The 24597-nt window shown below is 35.7% G+C and overlaps 1 protein-coding gene across 1 annotated transcript in view; it reads left to right on the top strand.

The window, feature by feature from the left end:
- Positions 1 to 24597, top strand: part of LOC145271205 (uncharacterized) — a 533901-nt gene that overhangs the window by 360519 nt on the left and 148785 nt on the right. The gene's annotated exons all lie outside the window — the stretch shown is intronic.

Here is a 24597-nt window from a genome sequence, read left to right as displayed (position 1 = left end):
TATATATATATATATATATATATATATATATATATATATATAATGGATATTACAATTTCTTATGAAATTTAAATGGAAGAAAAGTTCGAGTTCAAAAGAAACAACCAACAAGTTCAATCTCATTATTTAATAAAATATAAATTTATTTCAGCCCGATTGTGCAGTTAATTAGTTTGAAACTAGAAACTTATTTCTGTCTGGCTTGACACATTAAGATGTTTAGACTTAGGTCTTGCGGCGACGGACGAAATTTTATTTTATTTTTTCTACCTTTCTTTCTCTCTGTTTTCTCTTTTTCTCCAGATTATCTCTCTTATATATATATATATATATATATATATATTGCGTAAGCATGAAACGCTATATTATTATATATTGCTATCGCCCCCTTGGGCCTCTCGCAGAATTAATAATAAGCAGTCACATTAAGTGTAAAGCGATGTTCCAGACGTTCAACACTGCGTGTCTTACTTTACAGTTTCTTCTCATTAGACATTTTGAGTTCAGATTTTCTCATTATTATGTATATTGATGTTGGCATAGAAGTTGAATATCAGCCTACAATTTTAATCCTTAGACTTGCGTAAGCCTAAACCACCAGTATCTATTGTAAATACTTCAAAATATTTATATAAAAACATATATATATATATGTATATATATATATATATATATATATATATATATATATATATATATACTAGCATGGGTGTCCAGCATTGCTTGGGTATTTGGAGGTGTATGTTGAGCAAAAAAAAAAAAAAAAAAAGCAGTCAATTTTGTTAAACTTTGACCCCTATTATGACCCCTTAAAATTTATTGTTTTGGGCTCAAATCAAGTTATTAAGTTAGATCCATGTCCAAGGAACCTATATCTAAAATTTCAAGTGTGTAGACCCAAAATTGTCGGAGGAGTTTGGTAGAGTTTTCAAAGGGACAAATCGTTGAACTTTGACCCTTTAATCGGCAAATTTCTGGCCGAAAACCGATCACGTAGATTTTCCCAAATCTCAGTACCCTGTATATCAAATTTCGAGTCTGTAGACTAAAAATTGACAGTTATTGCATAGGGAAACACAGACGCACACAGACAGAGAGACACACTTTCACTTTTATAGATATATAGATATATATACATTATATATACATATATAATGCATATATATATATATATACATATATAATGCATATATATATATATACATATATAATGCATATATATACATATATATATATACATATATAATGCATATATATACATATATATATATATATATATATATAGAGAGAGAGAGAGAGAGAGAGAGAGAGAGAGAGAGGAAGATAGATAGCTCCTGTATGCATACGTATGCGAGAGTGCACACACATACACAAATACACACGCGGAAACGTGGTGATGGTGATACTTGGAAAAATATACAATTATGAGATCATAATTTGCATATGACATTAAAAAAAATTGATTTTACTAAATAGCGCTATCTTAGTTAATGTTTCTAGCGAGAGAATTATTTTAAGTGTTCTATTTAAAATGTTATTTAATAAATTTTAAAAAACAATTATATTGATAATATATTTAATTTAATTTATTTGGAATTAATATTTCCAACAGACAGGTTTTTTTAAACCTTTTTTTAGAGTTATATGCCTCTAGATGCTATTCATAAAAAAAAAACTTTTACTAAATATCATTTGGTAATTTCATTAAGTTTCTAGCTGGAAAAATAATTCCGTGTAGATAGAAAAAATGTTTGGCTTTTATTGTTTTTTTTTACATGGAGGTAACCACTTATCAAGGCCCGGAAGCCACTCGGGGATAAGGGTTATTGCGTGTACAGTAATCAATGGGATAGTATCATAGTAATCATTAGTATTGGAGATTTGATAGAGTGTTTACTTAAGGGGGCGGTTTGTCAGGAATTTGTTTATGTTAGACTTGAAGACATACAAGTTGTAGTCAGGTGGGAAACAGGCAAACGGAAGAGAGTTCCACAGTCGTGCACTTCTAAGAAAGAAGCTTTGTTCATGGAATCTACGTTTTGATTTAGGCACAGATAAAGAGTGGGGAAAATTAATGACAGTAGTTTCAGCTAGACGGGTGTTTTTCGTGAAAGATTGGTGAGGGGGGACCAGAGATTGGAGCTCAAACGAGCACTTGCCATGGAAATAACGATAAAACAAAGTAGAAGGATCCCACCATTTTCCCAGCGTCCTTGGCAACAGACCTGATGTACGTGTGCCTTTTCAGATCAAGAGTAAAGGTCAAACTCAGAAGCTTGTCAAAATCTGGAGCTTACCCTAGACAAGAGATGGGGATCAGAGCGTTGATGATGTAAAGATAGGAGCTTGGTTTTAGATGCATTAAAAGTAACCAGCCACCTCCTCCCCACTGTATCACGTACTCGAGGAGAGAGAACTTTGTCGTTTACGGCGTTTGATGTGTTGCCATAGATGGTCGTGTCATCAGCATAGATGTCAACGAATGATTTAAGTATGTGTTTTGGGAGGTCATTGATATAGATCAGGAAGAGAGTTGGGCCCAGGATGGACCCCTAGGGGACTCCAGCATTAATACTGTGGGCTTCTGATTTCTGCCCATTAACCACTACTCTTATGAACCTATTGGAGAGAAATGATTTAATAATTGAGAAAACATTTCCAGTGATACAGTAGATGGAAATCTTGTGAAGTAGACCCTTATGCCATACCTTATCGAAGGCCTTTGATATGTCAAGAGCAATTGCCCTGGGAAGGAAGCCTTTGTCGAGAGATTCGCTAATCTTATGAAATATAACTGTTAGCACATCTGCTATAGATCTTGCAGAGCGGAAACCATATTTCATGTCACTAAGAAGGTTGTTTCTGTTGAGGTGGTTGTCTACTTCTTTATTTAATATGGATTCCAGTAACTTACTCATGACACACAGGAAACTTATTGGTCTGTACTGAGAGGGAGATGACTTTTCGCCTGAATTCTTAAATACAGGGCATACTGATGACGTTTTCCAGGGTGTTGGAAAGCACTTCTTCTTAATGCAACGAAAAAAAACTGAAAAGATTTCATTTGTTTGTTTTATTTTATTCCTTACGGCAATACAGAAATCAGTAATTCAGCGTCGTTTAATACCTCGAAATTCCACAATTTACACTTTTTTTTCTTTTTTCGCGTTAATTTCATTTATTACAAACTTAATTTTATAATTAAAAAGGTAACTTTATACGATGTGACCCAGCGGCGTTTAACCCCTAAAAAAATGGAGATCTACTTTTTTTCAGCCTAATACATTCAAACAGCCTTTATAAATATTATCAGTTTGCAGAAGTGCAAAAGAATTAGAAATTTTGAAAAGAAAAAAAAACATGTTAGAGTGGAGGATCCCTTTTCTATATAAATTTAACGTAAAATGAGCACCCACTTTTTTGGCCACCAAGCGTTCAACGAGACATGTCACCTCTAGCATTGAGGGGGGTGGGGAATAACATTGGAAACATAAAAAACGATAAATTTAATTATTTTTTATGAGACCATTCTCTACTTTCACCTAACGATTTAATGAACAAAACAAGCCCAAAATATGACAAATTCAATTTTTTGGTGGGCGGGGTGGGGGGATTACATTAGAAACATAAAACGACAAATAAAAATAAGTCGAAAAGCACCCCCCTAAAAAAGCAAATCAGAAAGCCCCCCCTAAAAAAAGAAAATCGAAAAGCCCCCCTAAAAAAGCAAATCAAAAAGCCCCCTTCCCCAAAAGCAAATCAAAAAGCCCCCCCATAAAAAAACAAATATAAAATTTCCTTTATTTACAAAAAAAAAGCCAGTAAAAAAAGTTCCCTTACAAAAACTAAAGGTAAATGTGCAGTTTAGCAGCGTAAATTATTTGACAGACCAAAAAATTTATAAAAAGTATTTATTTTTATATAAAACATTATTAGACCCAAATGCTGAAATAAAACAAAAAAAAATTCATTTTTATGTTTTTATATATATATATAGTAATTTATAAAATATATATGGCGATTAAGCTACACTGAATATTCCGCGTTTCATCCACTCTAGCACTCTTCAGGCTTATGCGCGAATTCTGTGGTTGTTTATCGTTTTTATATGCGCAGATTTTAGTTAGCCAATTAGCTTTCTAGTATCCACCGCGCCTTTCCTATCAGCCAATGGGCATGCATTTTATCGGACAAAGGATCTGTTTTAAAACTAGGTTAGTGTTTGTTTTTTTTTTATTGTTAGTTTATATATAAATATATATATGTGTACATACATATATGCACATACATATATATATACATACATATATGTGTGATCGTTTATGCATATTCATGTTTATTTAATTTATTTATTTGTTTATTTTCTATTGTTTTTGTTATTTATTTAGCAAATTTTTCATGAAGGCATAATCTACATGGGTCGTCTAGTTCCCTACACGTGGTAGCTTGTCTTATTATTTTTCATTCAACTACCGGCGAATGTCCGCTTTCTTTGAGTTCCCAGTATTTATTCGCTAGTGTTGTTTTTATACGGTGATTAAGTAGTTATATATATAAAGTTAAATTTTTATTTTATATATATATATATATATATATATATATATATATATATATATATATATATATATATAAATAAAAATTTAACTTTCTTGAAGTTATATATTTGGATTTTACTGTCACTGGATCATTTATCTTCCACCAGACTATCCATTCACGTGTAATCACCTTTTTCTTCACCATATTCCCTCTGCTTCACTTTTTTTGTTTTCAAGTAAGATCTTTGACTTACTTGTTGTTTCATCAAATACTTCAGCATGCAAAATCCGATCCCGCAGTTTTCTAATTCCTACCCTCTGATGAGAAGGAAAGTATTTTTTCGAAACTCCGCGGATTAAGGACTATCCACTTATCTAGTGTTTCCTTTTCAGATTAAATATGTTTTTAACTCATTTCAAAGTGTTTTTTTAACATGTTTTATTAACTGTTTGCTCGTATATATATATATATATATATATATATATATATATATAGTCCTCGTCAAAACTTGATTAAAATGTTAGTTGAAAGTGCAAAGAATAGATTTCTAAATAATACCGTTTTTATTTCGCCACGGTAGCATAACTGCATAGGATGTATATACTTTTTAACGTTTTTGTTTTTTTCCTATTATAATTAGACGTACATTTTCTTGTGTCTATGACGTAACTGTTCCTTACTTTGTCTTTATCAATGTTACAGCATATTCCAAATATCACATCAATCTGTAGAGTGGTTTATTTAAGTGATATTTTAAGTTTTAATTAAAGAAAAAAAACAGATACTACAGTTTGATTTTGTCCAAAATGTATGGATAGAAATATTTCTTTCCACGTGACTGTAGATTCCCGCTAAATTTCTTCTTATAATATATATATATATATATATATATATATATATATATATATATATATATATATATATATATATGAGTGTGTGTATGTATATATATATATATATATATATATATATATATATATATATATATATATATATGAGTGTGTGTATGTGTGTGTGTGTGTGTGCGCGCGTGTGTATGTGATGAATGACAGATGGGGGAATAAATGTTATTTATAAATATATTACATCATCAGGACAATAAGAAAAAGTTAAGTGGGAAATTTTAGAAAAAAAACATCTTTCGAAACTAAAAACGTAGGTACAACATACTTTTAATTATAACTATTAGTGGGGGTGGAGGTACGGCGTAAACCTGATATTTTATTTTTTTTTTTACTTTTGAAATCACGACTCTATAATAATTTATACGAAATCTGGACAAATTAAAATATCATATTTAAGCGTATTTTAAGACAGGCCAAAGCCGTGCCCCCCCCACTAATAGTAAGTTAAGTTAAAATAAATAAATAAACTTCAAATAATCTATATATTAATATGATAGCGTGTGTTATTTTATTACATGTATTTTCTTCCAAGTGACTGTCGTATAATTGTTATGACCTTCCGTTTTTTTTGTAATAAATAATTTTACCAAGAATTCTTCATAAGCTTTGGTTTCGGTTTCGATTATAGCTGAAGGAGCTATATATATATATATATATATATATATATATATATATATATATATATATATATTCATAAGTTTTGGTTTCGGTTTCGATTCATGCTGATGCACCCAAGTCATATGGATATTTTTTTTATTTTTTAAATCACAACTTTATAATATATAAAAATCGATAGAAAATTGACTATATAGTTATATGTACGAAATCTGCATAAATCAAAATATCATATTTAAGCGTACTTTACGATCGGACTATGCTGGGCATCCCTAGTATATATATATATATATATATATATATATATATATATATATATATATATATAGTAATTTATGAAAATAAATCTGGCAATGAAGCTACACGGAATATTCCACATTTCATTCTTGTGAGAATTCATCAGGCTTGTTTCCCTAACCTGACGAATTCTCACGAGAATGAAATGCGAAATATTCTGTGTAATTTAATGTTTTGAAGTTTCTAGGGGGGAGATAACTCTACGTCTTTAAAAAATATATTATCAATTAAATTATTATTTAAAATTTATTAAATAACAATCTTAAATAAAACACTTTAAAGCAATTCTCTCGCTAGAAACATTAACTAACATACAGCTATTTAGTAAAATCGATTTTCCTGTAATATGCAAATGAGGTGGCCTCTTAATTGTATATAAATGAAAGAGTAAAGTAGAACACGTTTAATCGAATTGTGAACAAAGAAACAAACAGATAGGAATACGAATTTATATACATACTAGCATGGGTGGCCGGCGTTGTCCGGATGTTTTGAGGTGTATGTGAGCAAAAAAAAAAAGGATCAATTTTTTAAACTTTAATCCCTATTATGACCCCTTAAAATTTATTTTTTAGGGCTCAAATCAAGTTATTAAGTTAGATCCATGTCCAAGGAATATATATATAAAATTTCAAGTGTGTAGACCCAAAATTGTAGGAGGAGTTTGGTAGAGTTCTCAAATGTCAAATCGTTGAACTTTGACCCCTTAATCGCAAAATTTCTGCCTGAAAACCGATCACATCGATTTTCACAAATCTCAGTACCCTGTATATCAAATTTCGAGTCTTTAGACTAAAAATTGACAGAGTTATTGCATAGGGAAATGTACACACACAGACACACACACACACAGACAAACACTTTCACTTTTGTAGATATATAGATATAGATAAAGTCCCCAAGACAAGAGCTATTCATTTTAATTGATGCCAAATGTAGATAAGAGCATTGATGATGTAAAGATAGGAGCTTGCTTTAGATGCATTAAAATTAACCAGCCACCTCTTTCCCCATTGTACCACGTGTGTAATATTATGCTGAAGAATTGTCAATAGAACGTTGTATGTATGTATGTATGTATGTAATCGGATACTGAACCTCAATTATCTATTCTCATTTGATAAGGCCCATTTAGGGTTGAAATAAATTTATAATGAGGTTGGGTTAAGTTTGTTGGTTATGCTTTTTATAACTTTAATTATATATATATATATATATATATATATATATATATATATATATATATATGAGCAAATAGTTAATAAAATATGTTAAAAAACACTTTGAAATGAGTTAAAAACATATTTAATCTGAAAAGGAAACACTAGATAAATGGATAGTCCTTAATCCGCGGAGTTTCGAAGAAATACTTTCCTTCTCATCAGAGAGTAGGAATTAGCAAAATACGGGATTGGATTTTGCATGCAGAAGTATTTGATGAAACAACAAGTAAGTCAAAGATCTTACTTGAAAACAAAAAAAGTGAAGCAGAGGGAATATGGTGAAGAAAAAGGTGATTACACGTGAATGGATAGTCTAGTGGAAGATAAATAATCCAGTGACAGTAAAATCCAAATGTAAAACTTCAAGAAAGTTAAAAGAATTTCCATTTGTACAAGTAAAATCCAAGGAAATCCCGTAATTGGAAGAAGATGGTCCCTAATAATCCAAAGGCAGAAATCCATGGAATAATTCACAAAAATGTGTACAAGGAAAAAAGAAAAGATTCCAATAATATTAATAAAATAAAAATAAAAATAAAATTTATTACATATATATATATATATATATATATATATATGACTGCCTCATTTAATCACACAAATTAATATATGAAAATATAATTTTATGCATAAATTTTCAGTATTTACTTCAATAGTGCTCAATACATAGGTAGAGCTAGGTAGTAAGTTATAAAAATATATGTGGCAATTAAGCTACACTGGCTGATTAGGATGGGAGCGGTAGAAACTAGAAAACTGATTTGCTAACTAAAAATCCAATAGCAGGTAACCATAACTCTTTGCATAAGCCTGACGAATTCTCATGAGAATGAAACGCTGAGAATTCTGTGTAGCTTAATTGCCATATATATTTTTATAACTTACTATATATATATATGTGTGTGTGTGCATGTGTGTGTGTATATATATATATATATATATATATATATATATATATATATATATATATATATACACATACTAGCAAAAGTACCCGTCGTTGACTGGGTTCAAAAGCAGCCTACAGAAAATGGACTCTGATTTATGAAAGTATGATAGGTTATGAAAAGGAAGGGTTGTAAAGAGATAGCTTCGAATTTGGAGGTATCAAAACCAAAGCAAAATATGAAAGTAAAAATAAAATAGATAAACCCCATAATTTATTATACCATACCTGTTCACACTGAAACACTTATCAAAATATTCTGTGAATCTATATTAAAAAACCTTGTTAAAATTTGTGACATATTTCCATTCTATGGAGGTCAGGTGCGAACGAACACCCCATAATTTTATTATACCATATTTCTTCAAACTGAAACATAATTATCAAAGTATACTTACGCAGATAGATATGAAAAGTCTTTATTAAAGTTTGTGCCTATTTCCATTCCATGAAGGCCAGGCGCGAATGAAGACCCCATAATTTTATCATACCATCCCAATTTAAGTTAAAACATATTTATCAAAGTATTCTCATGTACATCTATATCAAAAACACTTGTAAACGTTTTTTTTTTTTTAATTTTTAAATCCATACTTTGGGGGCCAGGCGCGAACGCAGACCCCACAATTTTAATGAACCACCGTTCTGGCAGATCAAACATACCCATTCCTGTGTCTCGATACATCTTCTATCATTATATGCAATTAGTTTTTTGAAATAGTTAACCATATAGGAGTCTATTCGTGACCACACACACACACACACACAGCTTTATATATATATATATTTATTTACCAGTGGTGAAAAATCCGGACTAGAGTGTTCAATGTGTAGTCAGAGCAGTATATAGGAAATTTATTACTGTGAGTAAGTAATTTCTCTCTCTCTCTCTCTCTCTCTCTCTCTCTCTCTCTCTCTCTCTCTCTCTCTCTCTCTCTCTCTCTCTCTCACACACACACACACACACACACACACACACACATATATAAATAAAAATAGGAGGGGGGGCAGCGATATTATTGTTTGCGTTTAAAAGCAAACAATAATTTTCTTTCCACTATTTTTTTCCCCTTTTTTCCAATTGGTTTGGCCCAATGTTTTCCTCACCTGCCTCGACAGACTGCCGTTCCCAGCATACGGAGTAGAACCTTTGCCAATTCCCCAGACGTCGGCAGGTGGAATTTCTTCGCGAGTCTGCACAAAGCCGCACCTAGTGAACCCTTGCAAATAGCGAACGACCGTGGAAGGAGGAAAGGGGGGAGGAAAATAGGTGCGCAACACATTTTGATCGATTCAAAATGGAAAACACGTAAGTCTAACATGGCTGCCAATGTCGATCTTGCCGACAATTTCGAATGAATGCTTTCCTGCGCAGAAGTTCACTCAACATGAGAAAGAAAAAAAATGCTCGCTGAACGAATATATCTTTTTTATCAAGGCCCAGAGGCCACTCGAGGATAAGAGTTAAAGAGTGTACAGTAGTCAATGGGACAATATCACAGTAATCGTTAGTAGAGGAAATTTGGTAAATTTGATTACTTAAGGGGAACGGCTCATCAAGAACTTGTTTACATTGGACTTGAAGATGACCATATTGTAGTCAGCTGGAAAGCAGATAAACGGAAGAGTTTCACAGGCGTGCGGTTCTAAGAAAGAAGCTTTGTTCATGGAATCTACGTTTAGGCACAGATAAAGAGTGGGGGAAATTATTGATAGTGCTTTTAACTAGACGAGTGTTTTTCGTGAATATGGGGGAGGGTCAATAGATTGGAGCTCAGACGAGCACTTGCCATGAAAATAACGAAATAAGCAGAGACAGGCTCACAACATCTCTTCTGTGAGAAAGAGGTTGCAGGTAAGAGAAAAGGGCATCCCCTACTAGGCTAGGAAGTGTATTTTGAACTCTGTCAAGGCAGGATAGGCTGCTTCTAACGGCTCCTGCCCAGATGTGGCAACAGTACTCCATCCTTCGATGTATTTGGCTCTTATATAAGTAGAGAATTGCATCATCAGTGAGATAGCTACTGGAGCGATAGAAGGATCTCACCATTTTTCCAGCGGCCTTGGCAACAGATTTGATATACGTGTTCCATTTCAGATCAGGAGTAAAGGTCAAGCCCAGAAGCTTGTCAAAACATGAGGCCTCCCCAAGACGAGAGCCATTTATTTCAATTGATGCAGATGAGGATCAGAGCGTTGATGTAAAGATAGAAGCTTGGTTTTAGATGCATTAAAAGTAACCAGCCACCTCTTTCCCCATTGTACCAGATGTGTAAGAATTGTCAATAGAACGTTGTATGTATGTATGTATGTATGTATGTATGTAAGCAGCAACATTCAGGTGGTTTGAACTAAATTCCTCCAAAGGACAAAGTTTTAAGGGAATATTAAATTCATAAGTGGTCCACGTACTGTACTGATATGCAGGAATTTAAATGTAATGTAAACTAATATCTTGTTAATCTTCCCTAAGCATGGTCCCAAATAGTAGCCCCTTACGTCCAAGTGCCGATATGCCTTGTTAGTTCACAAAAAGAAATTATTTTTAAATTTTGACGAAATGTTGCTTTTTTTGTGTGCAAATAACAATTCAGATGAGGCTATTTTTTTTTTTTCACCACTTATCAAGGCCCGGAGGCGACTCAAGGATAAGGGTTATTGAGTGTACAGTAGTCGATGGGACAATATCATAGTAATGGTTTTTTCTTTTACAAAAGAATTACCACGTATGAAGGCTCAGATGCCACTCGAGGATAAGGGTTAAAGAGTGTACAGTAGTCAAAAGGACAATATCATAATAATCGTTAGAAGTGAAAATTTGGTAAATTGGATTACTTAACTGATCATCAAGAATTTGTTTACATTGGACTTGAAGACGACCATATTGTAGTCAGTCGAAAAGCAGGCAAACGGAAGAGAGTTCCACTGGTGTACAGTTCTAAGAAAGAAGCTTTGTTCATAGAATGAGGCTATTTTATTTTATTTTTTTTCACCACTTATCAAGGCCCGGAGGCGACTCAAGGATAAGGGTTAAAGAGTGTACAGTAGTCAAAAGGACAATATCACAGTAATCGTTAGAAGTGAAAATTTGGTAAATTGGATTACTTAAGGGGGAGGGTTCATCAAGAATTTGTTTACGTTGGACTTGAAGACGATCAGATTGTACTTATTCACTATGCCTCCCCACGGGACAGAGTTAGACACCAGGGTCGTTTTTTAATGTGGAGAAAAGGTACAAAAATAAAAAAATTATCTCAGTCGTGAAGGACTGATCCTCCACCGAAAGAGAACAAGAAATAAAAATGCAGCATCTGAAGAACAGATACTACACTTTGATCTTGTCCTGAAGGCCAAGATTGTAGTCAGGTATTTATTTGCTCCCCCACCGAGCAAATTAGGCACAAGGCCGATTTTTAAAGTGAAGAGTGAAGGGGAAATGGGGACCAACTCCCCGGGGAGTAGGGGAGCTGGATAGTGACAATTGGTATGAAGGGTTCCCCCTACATTGACCAAGGTCTTATATGTGGGGTTTCCCCCACATATGGTCTTTGCTTGCAGTTTTATTTATTTGCTTCTCCACTGAACAAATTAGGCACAAGGCCGTTTTTTAATGTGGAGAGAGAGGGAGGGGGGAGGGAAAAGGGGGACCAGCTTCCGAGAGGTGGGAAATGGGAGCTGGATAGTAACTGTTGGTATGAAGGGTTGCCCCTACATTGACCAAGGTCTGATATGTGGGATTACCCCCACATATGGTCTTTGCTTGCAGTATCTGTCGGAACAGATACTACACTTTGATCTTGTTTATATATTTTATTGAGAAAGAAAAAATTGAACATAAAAAACGTACAAAAAATTCAATTCAACAAAATTAGGCACAAGGCCCTACAAGAAATCGGGAGGGGGAGGGTACAGGGTCTTTTTGACTATGTAACAGATGAGACTTTGAAGTCTTACTCTTGACTGGCAACATTTACCAAAATACCTCAATCACTCTGTGGATCCTAATCTAACTAATAACCCCAGCGTTCAATGTAAAATTTAACTATGTACAATTTGTATATTCATTTCTGTATGTTGTGTGTGCATTTTATTTATTTATTTTTTTTTTTTGTGTGTGTGTGTGTGTGTGTGTATGTGTGAGAAAATAAAGTTCGATTTCATTAGAAAGAGATCTTGAATTAATTGGCATAAAATGTTCGTGGAGGGGGAAAAAACTAATGAAAATGTTCATTTCAAAAATAAGGAAAAAACTACTAATGTGTTGTTAGTAAGACCCCCCTGCACTATTCTATGTGGCTAGATCCCCCACTGTTTTCCGGGGAACCGAAAACAAGCAGAGCATCCCTAATGGGGTTTGGGGAAGTCGCCTTAATGGAGGTGGGAGAAAATAAAGCAACGGATGGAGGGGGTAGGAAGATGACCTCTGAGTAGGGGGATGACCGGGGGCATCAGAAAATAAAGATGAGGAGCAGGGGGGTTGGGCAGACTCAGAGGTTCTCTAATACCAAAAAATAAAATCAGGAACAGGATCTCATTTGTACCACCAGTCAAGAGTTACTTTACTGAACTTATAATGCTAACCTAGGCGGGATGGGTTCCGTAGGACCCAGCACCGCCCATGCCATGCCTAAGGAGGGAACACGTATTGAAACTTGGCTCCTCGACGGGTGCACAAACTAGTGCTGTGCACCCACCTCTTGTCAAATTCCACTCTAGGCAACCTCTTCCAATCGCATCTGATCTTTACTTTAAGCAAATGTTTAAAGTAAACGATCAGATCCCGATCAGGAACAGATGTCCCTTCGCGGACCAACTTGAGGCGCGTGATCCAAATGGTCAAGGAAAACGGAAGACAATTCCACAGGCGTGCAGTACTAAGAAAGAAACTTTGTTCATGGAATCTACATTTAGGTTTAGGCACAGATAAAAAGTGGGGGAAATTATTGATAGTGGTTTCATCTAGACGAGTGTTTCTCGTGAAAGGTTGGTTCGATTAATCCAAATAATACAACTCATCATTCCTTGTGTATATATCTTTATGTGTGTTTGTATGTATATACGTATATATATATTTGTGTGTATGTATGTGTATGTATATGTATTTATGCATATATATATGTGTATGCATATAGGTGCATATATATGTATGTGTAGCTAGATGTAGGTAACTTTATGTGTATGTATATGTGCATACATGTGTACGTATATGTATGTGAATATGTATGTATATCTGTGTATGTATTTATATATGTTTATATATATGTGTATGCATATGTATGTATATGTGTGCGCATGTGTGTATGTATATGTTTGTATGTATGTGTTATATGTATTGTGTATGTATATATGTATGTATGTATGTATGGAGGGGTGCACGTGTGTATGTTTATGGGTATGTATGTGTATGTATGTGTGTATATGTATGTATATATATGTATGTATGCCAAGGACCGTCTTCAATGTCATGTCTGCTTGAGCGTGTGAATTCGCTAGCAGGACAAAAAGAAAAAAAAGGTTATCTTCGGGCTCATGGACTTTCAGTGACTGAGGGAGTGGCTCTCGTCTGACAAGAAGTTGCAATCAACATGTATGTATGCATATATTTATCAACTCATCATTCCTCATCTAAAAAAGTCCAAGCTAAAAGATAGATTTTTCTTTTTACTTTAATTCATCTAAAACAAGAAAGAATTGAAAACAGAATGTTGTATGTATGTATGTATGTATGTATGTATGTATGTATGTTTCATGGTCAGGTCACCGGCGACTAAACTGGTTCGCCCACCAGACTTGTTTGGTGAGGAGGGTGGCTAGTCTTCCTGAAGGATTAAAAACAAGACCTTCCAAAGGGCGAATGAACCCTCTTTTGGGGTCAACAGCCAACTAGCACTGTGTATATTTGTGTGTGTGTATATGTGTATTGGGGTGGAGAGGGCTCCCGTAAGCCGTGGTGAAGGCAGCCTTTCTAGGAGAAGCAAATCTCTGATTTAAAAAACCATAAAGCGGAAGACCAGTATCCGCATTAAACTTGTCTGCAGTTTAACTTGTTGCTAGCTATCTTTCTCTTGCTTGTTGCTGGATCTCAACATTTTGAACCGAGAGAGATAGACTTAGCTGTCGTACAAAGCTAAGACTCTGTAACATCATCTGTGTATAGATACTGCCTCAGGCATTTGTCTATAAAAATGGTCCTGTGGCGATGGAAAAGTTGTGACGCGTGGAGGCTTGAAATGCTGGAAGCATGTAATAATTGATCTCAATGACCGTCTTCAGTGTCATGCCTGCTTGAGCGTGTGAATTCACTGGTAGGACTAAAAAAAAAGTCATTTTTGGGCTCATGGATTTTAAGTGTCTGAGGGAGTGGCGCTCGTCTGACAAGACGTTGCAATCATCATGCATGTATGTATGTACGGCATAATCACGTTAACACGCCGGTTCTCATCAGATCACTGAAGTTAAGCAACGTTGAGCTTGGCTAACACCAGATGGGTGACCATTTGGGAATTCTAGGAACTGTATGTGCTCTCTGCTTATCTCGGCATTTGTTTCCAGTCGTCCTGTATATACACTTCACGTACCACTGGTATTTAACAATGTCGTCTCAGGAGAGTTGTGGTTGGAGATTGCACACCTCTTGCCACAAAAATTTCATGCGCAGGCAACCCTTTCATGGGTATCCATAGTCTGTCAAAGACTGAAGGAGCCTGTAGCGCCCCAACAGCAACCGCCATGGGGAAGGTGAATATATATATTTGAACCGAAGCCTTTTTTTATGTATATCTGGTCAAGGTCTGATGTGGACGTGTGTTAAAAGCACACAGATGGCTTAGCGTCATACTGTGCTTCTCCCAGACAAATCAACCCCACATGCACATCGTGACCACTGCCACACAGACAGCGCTCTGATGAACGGCGAGTGTCCTGCGCCATATAACTGGACCTCCACTGCCTTGTGGGCCAAGGTTATTTAACCAAAGGCTAAGGTTGAGGTAACCCTGACAAAAACCTCCAGAGGAGCTTAGACCCTGTAAGCTGCGGCATACATGACCGACCGGCATGTGGAGTATGCTCTGGTGCCCAGCAATCTAAGTTCCAGTCATGGATCAAATGGCATGGTGGGTGGAGAGGGCTCCTGTAAGCTGTGGTGAAGGCAACCTCTCTAGGAGAAGGAAAAACCTGATATAAAACCTGCGGCGACTGCTGCTTCCAATGATGTTGACTTGTTCTTCTTTTTGGTTCAATGTGGCAGTTGTTCAGAGAGTGGGATAGTCTAAGTGCAAAGTCTTTCCTCATTATAAAAAGCTTCAAACACAGGCATTACTTGATATGCGATGGAATACACATTTTACCATCAAAGGTAGAAAAAAAAACATTACACTTTCGTCCGTCGCTGCAAAACCTAAGTCTAAACATCTTAACGTCTCAAGCCAGACAGAAATAAGTTTCTAGTTTCAAACTAATTAACTGCACAATCGGGCTGAAATAAATTTATATTTTATTAAATAATGAGATTGAACTTGTTGGTTGTTTCTTTTGAACTCGAACTTTTCTTCCATTTAAATTTCATAAGAAATTGTAATATCCATTATATATATATATATATATATATATGTATAACTACTTCATTTATTCACATAAATTTAATATACGAAAGTATAGATTTATGCGTAAACTTTAAGTATTTACTTCAAAAGTGCTCAATACGTAGGTAGAGCTAGTTAGTAATTACTCTAGGATAGCGATCCAAAATAGATTTAAAACTAACAATAACAATAGAAAACAAACAAATAAATAAATTAAATAAACATGAATATACATAAACGATCACACACATATATGTGTATATATATATATATATATATATATATATATATATATATATGTATATATATATGTGCATTATTGTGTACACATAGGTATATTTATATGTATAAAAAAAAAGAAAAAAAAAAGGAGAACGGCCACCTAAAACCACTAACCTAGTTCTAAAACAGATCCTTTGTTTGATAAAATGCATGCCCATTGGCTGATAGGAAGGGGCGCGGTGGATACTAGAAAGCTGATTGGCCAACTAGTAATCCTCAACATGTATAAAAACAAGAAGCAACGACAGAATTCGCGCATAAGCCTGACGAATCCTATAGTTGGATGAAACGCAGAATATTCAGTGTAGCTTAATCGCCATATATATTTTATAAATTACGAACTATATATATATATATATATATATATATATATATATATATATATATATATATAGTAATTTATAAAATATATATGGCGATTAAGCTACACTGAATATTTGGCGTTTCATCCACTCTAGGACTCTTCAGGCTTATGCACGAATTCTGTGGTTGTTTATCGTTTTTATATGCTCCTCTTCTATGGAGATTTTAGTTAGCCAATCAGTTTTCTAGTATCCACCGCGCCCCTTCCTATCAGCCAATGGGCATGCATTTTATCAGACAAAGGATCTGTTTTAAAACTAGGTTAGTGTTTTTGTTTTTTTTTATTGTTAGTTTATATATAAATCTATATATGTGTACATACATATATGCACATATATATACATATATATATATATATACATACATACATATATGTGTGATCGTTTATGTATATTCATGTTTATTTAATTTATTTGTTTATTTTCTATTGTTTTTGTTAGTTTTAAAACTATTTTGTATCGCTATCCTAGAGTAAATTTTATTTTGTGAACACAGTTATTTACTATTTCTCTTCTACAGTTTAATAGATTTTGGGGTTCTTTAAAGTACAGGATAGCCAATTTTTCATGAATGCATAATCTACATGGGTCGTCTAGGTGCCTACATGTGGTAGCTTGTCTTATTATTTTCCATCAGACTACCGGCGATGTCCGCTTTCTTTGAGTTCCCAGTATTTATTCGCTAGTGTTGTTTTTTTTATTGTTGAATGTACTTTTGTGGTCATAATATTGAGTTTTGAAATCTAAGGAAATCATACCTACGTAATATTTCTTGTTATTCGGGTTTTCTTTCGCAAATATTGTTGCCTGATAAACCCGCAACCCAACCTTCCCATACACACACATAGTTTCCTTCCCGATATGGGTAGGATTCTAACACTGTTTCCTTTTCATTTTCGTATGGTCTATGATCGTTTTCTTTTTTTTTTGCATTTTTCCTTTTAATATCCTGAAGATGTCTCCTGCAATAAGGACGAAACGTTGATCATTTCATAAATTCATTCGGTTTTTCTTTTTTCATAACAACATAACGTCAACCATCGCTGGTATTTTTATTTTATTTTTTATTTTTATTTTATTTTTATACATATATATATATATATATATATATATATATATATATATATATATACTAGTAATTCATCCCGACTTTGCTCAGGCCCTATGTACTGTTCATAACTTTATGTGCATATGTATGTATATATCAAAAAGTTTGACTCATGTCCAGATAATCTACATCTAAAATTTCAAGTGTTTAGACCCAAAATTGGCAGAAGAGTTTGGTAGAGTCTGGAAAGGTCAACTCTTTCAACTTTGACCCCTTGCCAGCCAAATTTTCGCCCCAAAGCTTGCTGCATGTCTGAATACCCTTTATGTAAAATTTCAAATCTTTAGACCCAAAATTGGCTGAATAGTTTGCTAGAGACCGCAGAGGTCAAATCTTTTGAACTTTGACCTCTTGGCAGCCAAAATTCCGGCCAAAAACCAATTAAAAGGATTTTCCCAAATCTCAATACTCCGTATGTTAAATCTTGAGTCTGTAAACTGAAAATTGACAGAGTAGTTTGATAGAAAAATGTAGATAGACACACAGACAATTTGACTTTTATTATTTATAGTATTAATATATTGCCACACATTCATGAGCATGTTTCTGTCAGCCAGTTAAAAGTAACTAGAGACCTCTTCAGGCGATATTGCTTATACAAAAGTTTAGTCAGTAATGAAAATTTTACAGAAGTTTACAAGCACAAAAAATGTATCAGGAGGTCACATCACGTGATATTCAAAATTAAAAAAATAATGGCATCTATTATATAAATCTTACCTGTCTGTTTGAATGTATGTATGTATGTATGTATGTGTGTGTGGTGGTCAAAGTCTGGTGTGGACTTGTGTTAAAAGCACACAGATGTCTTAGCGTCATACTGTGCTTCTCCCAGACAAATCTCTGATGAATGACGAGTCCTGCGCCGTATAAATGGACCTCCACTGCCTTTTGGGCCAAAGTTCTTTTAACCAAAGGCTAAGGGTAAGGTAACCCTGACAGAAACCTCCAGAGGAGCTTAGGCCCTGTAAGCTGCGGCATACATGACCCACTGGCGTGTGGAATATGCTCTGGTGCTCAGCAACCTAAGTTCCAGTCATGGATCAAATGGCATGGTGGGTGGAGAGGTTTCCGTAAGCCGTAGTGAAGGCAACCTCTTTAGGAGAAGGAAACCCCTGATATAAAACCTGCGACGACTGCTGCTTCCAATGATGTTGACTTGCTATTCCTTTTTGGTTCAATGTGGCAGTTGTTTAGAGAGTGGGATTATCTCGTTGCAAAGTTTTTCCTCATTATAAAAAGCTTCAAGCACAGGCATTACTTGATATGCAATGGAATACACACTTTGCAATCAGTGTGTATCTCGATAATAAAAAGGCTGGCTTTAGCCTGAAATGGCAAATGGACATTCAATGAAGACTGATGCAGAACGGCAAACAAACATTCAATGAAGGTTAATACAGTTAAGTGTCAACTGTGGGCGGACATGTAAGAAGTAGGTGGTTTAGAGGTGACCGTCCAGCACGTACTGCTTGTGGTGCTCATGTCTGCTGCGTTAAAGAATGCTTGAGTTTGGCCGGGTTTTAAAGCGACTTTCGTGCATGCTCACCGCTGAGCTGTCTTCCTATATTAAGTAATGGCAATATTCGATAACGAATTTGCTGCCATCATGTATGTATGTATGTATGTATGTGTGTGTGTATGTATGTATGTGTGTATGTATGTATGTATGTGTGTATGTATGTATGTGTGTGTGTATGTATGTGTGTATGTATGTATGTATGTATGTGTGTATGTATGTATGTGTGTGTGTATGTGTGTATGTATGTGTGTGTGTATGTATGTATGTGTGTATGTATGTATGTATGTGTGTAACAACCATGTTAGGTCATTTCATGTGCTACTGGTACCATGTAACCCAGCACTACCTGCCTCATGGTCAGGTCACCGGCAACTTCGACAACGAATTTGCTGCCATCATGTATGTATGTATGTATGTATGTATGTGTGTATGTAAGTATGTATGTGTGTATGTATGTATGTGTGTATGTATGTATGTGTGTATGTATGTGTGTGTGTATGTATGTATGTGTGTAACAACCATGTTAGGTTATTTCATGTGCTACTGGTACCATGTAACCCAGTACTACCTGCCTCATGGTCAGGTCACCGGCAACTAAACTGGTTCCCTCACTATACTTGTTTGGTGAGGACGGCGGCTAGTCTCCCTGACGGATTAAAAACAAGACCTTCCAAAGGGCGAACGAACCCTTTTTCGGGGTCAACGGCCAACAAGCAAGTGTGTGTGTGTTGGGGTGGAGAGGGCTCCCATAAGCCGTGGTGAAGGCAGCCTTTCTTGGAGAAGCAAATCTCTGATTTAAAAAACCACAAAGCGGAAGACCAGTACCCGCATTAAGCTGGTCTGCAGTTTAACTTGTTGCTGTCTATCTTGCTCTTGCTTGTTGCTGGATCTCAACATTTTGAACCGAGAGAGAGACTTAGCCGTTGTACAGAGCTAAGACTCTGTAACATCATATTTGTATAGATACTCCCTCAGGTATTTGGGCTCATGGATTTTAAATGTCTGAGGGAGTGGCACTCGTCTGACAAGACGTTGCAATCATCATCATCATCATGTATGTATGTATGTGTTTGCGTTTGTGTGTATGTATGTACATATGTATATGTATGTGTGTATATGTGTGTGTATGTTTTTTTTTATTACATTTTCACCCCAAACAAGGCAAATTGCCACTTTGGTGTAGGGGGCTACTATCAGGGGCAACAACTACTAATGAATAAATAAATAATCTTTCTCTTGCTTGTTGCTGGATCTCAACATTTTGAACCGACTTAGCTGTTGTACAAAAAAAAACCATGAAGCGGAAGACCAGTACCCGCATTAAGCTTGTTTGCAGTTTAACTTGTTGCTGGCTATCTTGCTCTTGCTTGTTGCTGGATCTCAACATTTTGAACCGAGAGAGAGACTTAGCTGTCGTACAAAGCTAAGACTCTGTAACATCATATTTGTATAGATACTCCCTCAGACATTTGGGCTCATGGATTTTAAATGTCTGAGGGAGTGGCACTCGTCTGACAAGACGTTGCAATCATCATGTAAGAGCCATCATCATCGTCATCATAAATGCTCCTCCATGTATATTCTACGTGTACGTGTATGTGTACGTGTGTGTGCATATGTACGTACATGCGTGTGTGTGTATGCATCTATGTGTGTATGTGCATGTTGTCATGTGTGTTTGTGCGTGTTCTTGCGTATGTATGTTTGCATGCATCTGTTTGTATGCATGCTTGTATGTGTACGTGTGTGTGCATATGTACGTACATGCGCGTGTGTGTATGCATCTATGTGTGTATGTGCATGTTGTCATGTGTGTTTGTGCGTGTTCTTGCGTATGTATGTTTGCATGCATCTGTTTGTATGCATGCTTGTATGTGTAAGTGTATATCTTTATTTCGATATGTGTGTGTGGGGGTGGAGAGGACTCCCAAAAGCCCTGTTAAAGCAACCCCTCTGGGTGAAGCAAATCTCTGATCTAAAAAAAAATTTTAAAAAATTAAAACATAAAGCGGGAGACCAGTACCCGCATTAAGCTGGTCTGCAGTTTGACTTGTTGCTGGCTATCTTGCTCATGCTTGTTGCTGGATCTCAGCATTTTGAACCGAGAGAGAGACTTTGCTGTCGTACAAAGCTAAGACTCTGTAACATCATATTTGTATAGATACTCCCTCAGGCATTTGTCTATAAAAAATTGTCCGTGGCGATGGAAAAATTGCCACGCGTGTAGCCCTGAAATGCTGGAAGCATGTAATAATTGATCTGCTATCATTCTCTATATACATATGTGTGTGTATGTATGTATGTATGTATGTTAATATATGTACTAGTGTATGTATGTATGTATGTATGTATGTTCATTCGCCCTTTGCCCTTTCATTCGCCCTTTTTAGGGGTCAACAGCCAACATACCCGTCATTTGATGGTTCATTGTATGCATGCTTGTATGTGTACGTGTATATCTTTATTTCGATGTGTGTGTGGGGGGTGGAGAGGACTCCCAAAAGCCTTGTTAAAGCAACCCCTCTGGGTGAAGCAAATCTCAGATTTAAAAAAAAATAAAATAAAATATTTTAAAAAAATTAAAAAATAAAGCGGGAGACCAGTACCCGCATTAAGCTGGTCTGCAGTTTGACTTGTTGCTGGCTATCTTGCTCATGCTTGTTGCATTATCTCAACATTTTGGACCGAGAGAGAGACTTAGCTGCCGTACAAAGCTAAAACTCTGTAACATCATCTTTGTATAGATAATTCCTCAGGCATTTGTCTATAAAAAATTGTCCGTGGCAATGGAAAAAGTGTCGTGTGTGTAGCCCTGAAATGCTGGAAGCATGTAATAATTGATCTGCCATCATTCTATATGTGCATATGTGTGTGTATGTATGTATGTATGTTAATATATGTACTAGTGTATGTATGTGTATGTATACCTATTTGTATATGTATATATGTATGTGCGTATATATTTTTATTTATTTATTTATTTTTTGTGTATATATCTTTATGTGTGTTTGTATGTATATACGTATATATATATTTGTGTGTATGTATGTGTATGTATATGTATTTATGCATATATATATGTGTATGCATATAGGTGCATATATATGTATGTGTAGCTAGATGTAGGTAACTTTATGTGTATGTATATGTGCATACATGTGTACGTATATGTATGTGAATATGTATGTATATCTGTGTATGTATTTATATATGTTTATACATATGTGTATGCATATGTATGTATATGTGTGCGCATGTGTGTATGTATATGTTTGTATGTATGTGTTATATGTATTGTGTATGTATATATGTATGTATGTATGTATGGAGGTGTGCACGTGTGTATGTTTATGGGTATGTATGTGTATGTATGTGTGTATATGTATGTATATATATGTATGTATGCCAAGGACCGTCTTCAATGTCATGTCTGCTTGAGCGTGTGAATTCGCTAGCAGGACAAAAAGAAAAAAAAGGTTATCTTCGGGCTCATGGACTTTCAGTGACTGAGGGAGTGGCTCTCGTCTGACAAGAAGTTGCAATCAACATGTATGTATGCATATATTTATCAACTCATCATTCCTCATCTAAAAAAGTCCAAACTAAAATATAGATTTTTCTTTTTACTTTAATTCATCTAAAACAAGAAAGAATTGAAAACAGAATGTTGTATGTATGTATGTATGTATGTATGTATGTATGTTTCATGGTCAGGTCACCGGCGACTAAACTGGTTCGCCCACCAGACTTGTTTGGTGAGGAGGGTGGCTAGTCTTCCTGAAGGATTAAAAACAAGACCTTCCAAAGGGCGAATGAACTCTTTTCTGGGTCAACGGCCAACTAGCACCGTGTATATTTGTGTGTGTGTATATGTGTATTGGGGTAGAGAGGGCTCCCGTAAGCCGTGGTGAAGGCAACCTTTCTAGGAGAAGCAAATCTCTGATTTAAAAAACCATGAAGCGGAAGACCAGTACCCGCATTAAGCTGGTCTGCAGTTTAATTTGTTGCTGGCTATCTTGCTCTTGCTTGTTGCTGGATCTCAACATTTTGAACCGAGAGAGAGACTTAGCTGTCGTACAAAGCTAAGACTCTGTAACATCATCTGTGTATAGATACTCCCTCAGACATTTGGGCTCATGGATTTTAAATGTCTGAGGGAGTGGCACTCGTCTGACAAGACGTTGCAATCATCGTGTATGTATGTATGTATGTATGTATGCATGTATGTATGTATGCAGGCTCTGCTTGATTCAAAAGCCAAGGCATTGCACGCTTATCTCGGGGGTGGTTTGACGGATGGTGAGCAAGATCGATTAAGGGACAAGTTTAAGGCAATCAAGCACGAGGTGCAGAGGAGGTTGCGTAACATGCAGGATGAATGGTGGAGGCAGAAAGCTGAGGAAATACAGCTCGAATCGGATTCGAACAACACCAAGATCTTATACAGCCTACTGCGCGCGGTTTACGGGCTATCCAGATCACCTATCACTCCTCTGCGCTCGAAAGATGATGGGGATCTTCTTCAAGACCCTACCGACATTCTTCATAGATGGAGGGAGCATTTCGATCACCTCCTGAACAGACCTTCTTACGTTGATCAGGAGTTTGTTAGGTTGATTCCTAGCAATCCGGTCAAGGATATCTTGGCAGAGGTTCCTTCTCTCCAGGAGGTTGAAACAGCTGTCCATAAGCTGAACAATGAAAGTCTCCTGACCCGAATCGTTTGCATGCGGAGATCTTTAAATGTTCTGGACCCAAGATGATGCAACACTTAGCGGAATTGTTGCAGACTGCTTGGCAGGATGAGTGTATTCCGCAGGATTGGCGGGATGCATTGATGGTAGTGCTATACAAGGCGAAGGGTAGCAGAGATGAATGTGGAAACTATCGAGGCATCTCTTTGCTGTCAGTAGTCGGTAAGGTGCTCTCTAGGATCATGTTAGATAGAATGCTGGGGCATATTGCTGATGATGTTTTGCCTGAGTCGCAGTGTGGTTTCAGAAGATGTAGAGGGGCAGTTGATATGATTTTTACAGCCACGCAACTGCAAGAGAAATGTATAGAACAGCAAAAGGGACTGTATCAGGTGTTCATCGATTTAAATAAGGCCTTTGATACAGTTAATAGGGATGCTTTGTGGGAGATTCTGAAAAGGCTTGGCTGTCCTGACAAGTTTGTAATCATCTTAAAACTCTTCCTCGATGATATGAAGGCCGTG

The sequence above is a fragment of the Euprymna scolopes genome, chromosome 46 (assembly GCF_053919585.1).
Source record: "Euprymna scolopes isolate OS-2025 chromosome 46, ASM5391958v1, whole genome shotgun sequence".
In the NCBI taxonomy this organism is placed as follows: Eukaryota; Metazoa; Mollusca; class Cephalopoda; order Sepiida; family Sepiolidae; genus Euprymna; species Euprymna scolopes.
Note: the sequence above shows the minus strand (reverse complement) of the source record. Positions and strands in the feature narration are given on the sequence as shown.